The 5,951-nt window shown below is 46.0% G+C and overlaps 2 pseudogenes; one reads left to right on the top strand and one right to left on the bottom strand.

Moving 5' to 3' along the window:
- The first annotated feature begins 656 nt into the window (after window positions 1-656).
- Window positions 657-3,023, top strand: LOC123141715 (putative disease resistance protein RGA1; annotated as a pseudogene).
- A 982-nt stretch (window positions 3,024-4,005) lies between these two features.
- Window positions 4,006-5,563, bottom strand: LOC123141705 (acyl-coenzyme A thioesterase 13-like; annotated as a pseudogene).
- Between the last annotated feature and the right edge of the window lie 388 nt (window positions 5,564-5,951).

The following is a 5,951-nucleotide window of genomic DNA, read 5'->3' as shown; positions in this document are numbered from 1 at the left end:
TATAAGACGCTTTTGCAGTTTAAATTGAACTGCAAAAACGTCTTATATTTTGGTACAGAGGTACTAGTTGGCACCGTCTTATCCAGGAAACCAAGAGGGACAGATTCAACCCTCTCATATTGTGGATGCCCAGATTCATGAGGTCTAATTTTCGGTGTCGTATATAATAACTCGTTATCTCTGCATTTTTCTCTTCTAAGTTTTTCAACTTCGAACTAGCTTAAAAACTTGTAGGATCAATTCAAGCAACCAAAATGACACACACGCTTCCAGCGGTTCTTAAATTCGGAGATATTATGGCACAGCTGAATTACACCAGCAGCTAAGTAAGACACATTTCTACAGACGGTCGTAACTGGCGGCCTCCTCACACAAGTTAGATACCCATCAGAAATGGTGGCCATCTCAAACGAGTTGCCTCACCAGATCCCCATTCAAACTCCTTTCAGCGTTGGTCAGTAGACCAACTGAAGAGAAGAGACAATTTTCTCTGTAGTACCTACGTCGCGCATCATTGATTTTCTTTTCTTAAGAAAGCACTGAGTATTTATATGTAGTGCTTTAGAAAACAAGTGTTGCAGACTTCTGGTGTCATATAAAGCCAGAGCACCAAAGTCTTTGAAGTCGCTATCCTGCTAAGGACCATACCACCCAACTATTGGTGCTCACCTTGACTTTTTGAGCAATCAAACGTCACAGGTGAGACGATATTGTCAAAAATGGTGACCTGTAAGCACCACTACATGACCCATCCATAGAATTTACCCTGAAACATTCCAAGATCTGCTGGTAAGAAACATACCATGGCGGAGGCCATCTTCTCGGCGGTCGTCGGCGACATGGTGGGCAGGGTGATCTCGCTTCTCGCCGGCCGCTTCAGCGACCAACAGAGCACCAGCATCAAGCTGCAGAAGATAAGTCCTATGCTTGTCAGGATTCACAGCGTGGTGGAGGAGGCCAAAGGGAGGCACATCACAAACCATGTGGCCCTCAAGTGGCTCTCGGAGCTCAACGACGGTGTGCACCAGGGTCGTTATCTGCTCGACACGATCAGGTGTGGAGAGCCGGAGCTTGAAGACGGGCATGGTGGCAAGGTACCAGCAGCACAGCCTTTCTCTCTGTCCTTGTTTAATCCTGCAAAGCGCGTGCGTGTCGCCACGAGCACCGTGGAGTGCATACTGTCTCGCCATGACGCCGGTGTCGATGAGATCGACACGGTGCTAGAGAGCTTGCAAAGCATATCTGGTGATCTCCGGGAGTTCATGATGCTCCTGCAAGGCTGCAGGCGGATCCGCCGCCCTTTGGCTACCAACATATTTGTGGACGGGCAGATGTTCGGCAGACATGTCGAAAAAGAAAGGATCATCAACTTCTTGCTTGACGACAGCGGTCCATGCATCACGGGGAACCTGCCTTTGCTCCCAATTGTTGGTGACATTGGAGCTGGGAAAACTACCTTGGTGCAGCACGTCTGCGATGATGCCAGGCTGCGCAACCGCTTCCCAATAATTATGTTGTTTAATTTCTCATCTACCTACGCTATGGCGACGGGTGGAGCAACTGTTGTTCTGAAATCAAAACATGTGATCGGAGGGTCTGGAAAGCTTTATCATCCACTGCAAGTGCTCAACGAGAATTTCCGCAAGAAGCGGTTCCTGATGGTGTTTGAGGACGTTGACATGCACAAGAAGCAGCAGCTGGATGAGCTCTTGCCGAGCCTGAGACACACCAAACAGAAACAGGGGAGCAAGATCATACTCACCACCAACAACAGGCGTGTCGCAGCCAGCATGGGGACAGTGGAGCCGATCAAGCTGAAAGTTTTGCCACACCCAGAGTACTGGTTCTTCTTCAAGGCTCATGCCTTTGCAGCCACAGACATCGAGGAGAACCCGAGGCTGCTGGCGGTAGGCAAAGCCATTGCAAGGAAGCTAAATGGATCATTCTTCGGCGCGAAGATTGTTGGAGGGGTGCTGAAAGCCCATCCAAATCTACAGCTCTGGTGTAAGATCCTGAGAAGCAACATTGGGGACCTGTCATTGTTGGGTGATGGCCTTGGGTACATAGCAGATTTGGCAGAAAATCTGCTGCCAAGTCACGTAAAGATGCGCCAGCTGATTATATCCAAGAAACCGCTCTCCTCGACACAGCCCGAGTTTGCCAGGTTGCATGATATGCTTCTGCCAAGCCCTGATGCAGCAGCAGCAGACCAAGAAAGCTGGAGTGCGGATGTTCGAAATGCAAAAGTGTTGTTGTGCAGGTCAGTTATGTCATTCTTTTGCCTGGACTACAACGCTCATTGCACTGTAAGTGGGCGAAACAGTTCATCAGGATCCACACATTTCAATCATCGGGAACCCCGTGTTGTTGGGGAACTAAACCTTATGTATAGGAATTCTGTGTGCTGATCAGTGTTTCCTTATCTAGTATGTAGAGATATTTTGTACTGAATCTTATATTGTCTGATGTCCAGTTTTGTGCTGTTTTCTACTGTCCTTTCATTTCAGCATCGCATCCTCTTAGAGACCTCTTCTTTTACTTGTTCCAAATAGTCCTTCGGTACAAATGGTTGCCTGCTTCCAAACGAGCTGGACTTACAGCAAAGGCTTTTCCAAAAGCTAACAAATTTCATACCAAAGCAGATTGAAGGACTTCTTTCTTTTTGCAACTGCTTTTGCCTGTACCTGTATCACTACTGTCGTGCCAAGAACTGGCAGCTACAGATACTACTTCTCAACGCTATGCGCCAACTGTACCAGTTACGAACTCTTGCATCATCACAAGCGTGCTGCATGAGGGTGCTCTTTCCAACTCCAATATGTCTGATAATTTGAAGAACATCCAGTTTTCTTTCAGAAAAGTGGTTTCTGTACAGGAGGAAATTGATTACTCGCCCCCTTCCGATATGCCGGCTAAACATCTGAAAATCTGCATAAATGTTGGTGCTCAGTGACAAACATATCGGTGCGCAGCTCCCTCTCTAAATGTTCTACAACACCGTTGATCTCTTCAAAGCTATCACCATGGGACAATAGGATCTTTCGTGGTGCTTGCAGTAACCCATAAATGCTTTGCAGGATTAGAAGACGACAATGAGAACAAACCAATGGGGATATGTTGGCACCTTGTTGTTGATGTCATCCTCATCATGAACACCAATGGACTCGATTGATCTGTTGTTTGATACATCCAGGATGGAGCAGGTAAGGATCATGGTACAATCTGTGGATGAGCTCTGAGAGCCACTCCAAGGTGCTGTAGTTGGTGATCTGCCTCCCTTTGGCCTCCTCCACTACAGTTACAATCTTGATTAACATATAGAGCACCATTCCTAGCTTGGCTTGGGTGCCTAGTCACCCTGTAGTATGGCCGATAACAAGAGAGATAACTCTGCTAGCCCTGTCACCGATGACCTAGGAGACAACAGAGACAGCCATGGTAAAAAAATATCCAAATGGAAGATCTGTCTTTAGCGTACAATAATTTCTGCTGAAAATTACTTTTAGATAATTATAAGGGCTCCCTGTTCACCATTTTAATGACCTTAGGTATTGATTGAAATAAGAGGTCAGATGAAGAACAAGTCAGCGAGAGGACAGTGATAACAGAGAGTTGTTTGATAATCTACACATAACATATATCAGCCCGAATAACTTTTGCTGAAGACCAAAGACTTCTGATGGGCATAACCAGATTTCAAGTGGAAACGGAAGTAGTTGAATGTCAGATATGCTAGGAATCATCAGTTTGACAAGGATGCCTTAGGACATCAGAATATTGTAGAACTCACACCTGGCTCAGAGTCATATTTCAAAATTAATACTTTATCTATTTAAATGGATTAGCCTTGATCCCTGGAGGTATCTTGCCTTCAGCCTTTGGTAGTCAGACTTATTCATGTTCGTGGTGCCTTTGTCAGGCAGTATGCAGAAATAATTCTATTTTTATTTCAACTCTGCAATGAAGCATGCAAAGGTCCTTGTAATGCAGTATGTAGCACACTCCTGAAGTAATTTCCATATTTTCCATTTCAAGGCAACATTATTCCATTACATTAAGATTGCCAAGTAAACAAGAGCAATTACAGGCTTACAGCTCACAAGGCAAGGACACCTTCACAGTTTACTAGATGCGCCAAGATACTTGGAATAGCGGGCTTGAGCGATGATTTTGCCAGATTTCTTCTTCAGTTCCACAGTGGCCACTCCTACTGCTTTTCCAGCACGCAGAACCTTGGCCTCGATATCAATCTCTTCCTGCAAATGGCAACATATGATTTCATAGTTACTGTACAATCACAAGAACTTCAGAAGCGAAGCACGATATTCCAACAGCTCAAGTAATGCGTCAAGATTGACATGGTCATCCATGCACTTCGGAATAAAAACAACAACTACCGCAACTTGGTCAAGCACTAGAGCATTATTAACAAAATTGACAAACTAAACGAATCTTGATACGCCAAAACTGGTAACTGATACGGAATTTGCCACGTAACAATGATTTATGGTGTTCAGTGGCATCTCTACCTGGTGCTAGCAGAGTGGAGTACAATTGTGTGAACTACAAATTATTGGCTCTCTGATAATGTAACTTTATGAGCTCATTTCACCCCCTCAAAAACAAAAAAAAACTTTGAGTTCATTTCACTGTAAATTTACTTTTAGACTTGGGTAACTCCATGTGGTAGTTGGGCCATGGGGATTATAACTAGGAAGTAGTACAAGAAAACATCCCATGTGGATCGATGGAGCTAAGTGACCAATGCCGATGAACCAACGGCGTGTATTATTTCATTTCCCACCCAATTAAATTTGGCAAGAAAGCCACTCACATCCGAAAATGCAGCATCCAAGTATGAGATGTTCATCTCTAGTGGTGAGCCCTGGTTTGTGCCCCGGCCGTGTAGAAGACAGCAGTACCCACCAAGTCAACCAGCGACGCGGTCGCGCCGCCGTGCAGGAAGTTGCCCGAGTTCTGCTCAACAACGAACACAACCATCAGCAAAAGGAAGGGACAGGCTTCTAAAATCGGATGCTGGAACTGTATGCGCAGGCTAACTGGTTATTCAGCTACAGTGAGGAAAAGTAAATTTGTGAGGGAATACAAATGGAGGTGGAACAGATGGGGAAATTATGCTTGGGTGCCATGCCATGGTAATTAGCAAACGCCGAGGAGGAACTGAGCAGGGACGCGCTGCCGGAGGAGGGAGGAAGGGAGGGAGGGCTCACGAGGAGGCGGGCGGGGACGGTGAAGTGGCAGAGGAGACGGCCGGGCTCGACGGCGTGGACGCGGATGCCGCAGAGCAGGAAGGCGTCGTAGAACCCGGAGGGCAGCGCGTCCACCTGCTCCGTCGGCAGCGACTCGGCCGCCGCCTCCTCCAGCAGCTGCCGAGCCTTCTCCAAAGCCGCCGACGCCGACGCCGACGCCATCGGCCGGTCCGAGATAGAAGAACGGATCCGGAATTGCGTTTCCTTCCCCAATTCATCTGCCTTGTGTCGTGACTACCGCCACACCCGTTTCCTGTTTTTTTAGAGCAACTCCAAGTTCCTTGTCTCTCTGTAAAATAACCGATGTTTACGCGAGTCGAGGCAAAAGAAACCTCTTTCACAGATCCTGTAAGCCTCTCTCGGGGCTTCTTTGATTCAAAGAAACTTCATAGAGTTTTTTCATATGTTGGGCGTTTGATTCACATGATTGAATTCTATAGGATTTTTCATATAAAATCAAATGTACTACACTCTCCGTCCCATAATATAAAAGAGTTTTGACACTAGCTCATTGGAAATCAAAGATCCATTTCAACATCTTTTTACAATTCCACTGTTTTTCTGTGACAACAAACACTCTAGGCCAATCATATAGGATTGAAATGGGCATGCCACTTAAATCATGTACTTTTTTATTCCTACATTCTAAAAATCCTGCAAATCAAAGCGGGCCTTAATTTT

The sequence above is a fragment of the Triticum aestivum genome, chromosome 1B (assembly GCF_018294505.1).
Source record: "Triticum aestivum cultivar Chinese Spring chromosome 1B, IWGSC CS RefSeq v2.1, whole genome shotgun sequence".
NCBI classification, from domain to species: Eukaryota; Viridiplantae; Streptophyta; class Magnoliopsida; order Poales; family Poaceae; genus Triticum; species Triticum aestivum.
The sequence above is the reverse complement of the archived record's forward strand: the minus strand, read 5'-3'. Positions and strand labels throughout refer to the sequence as shown.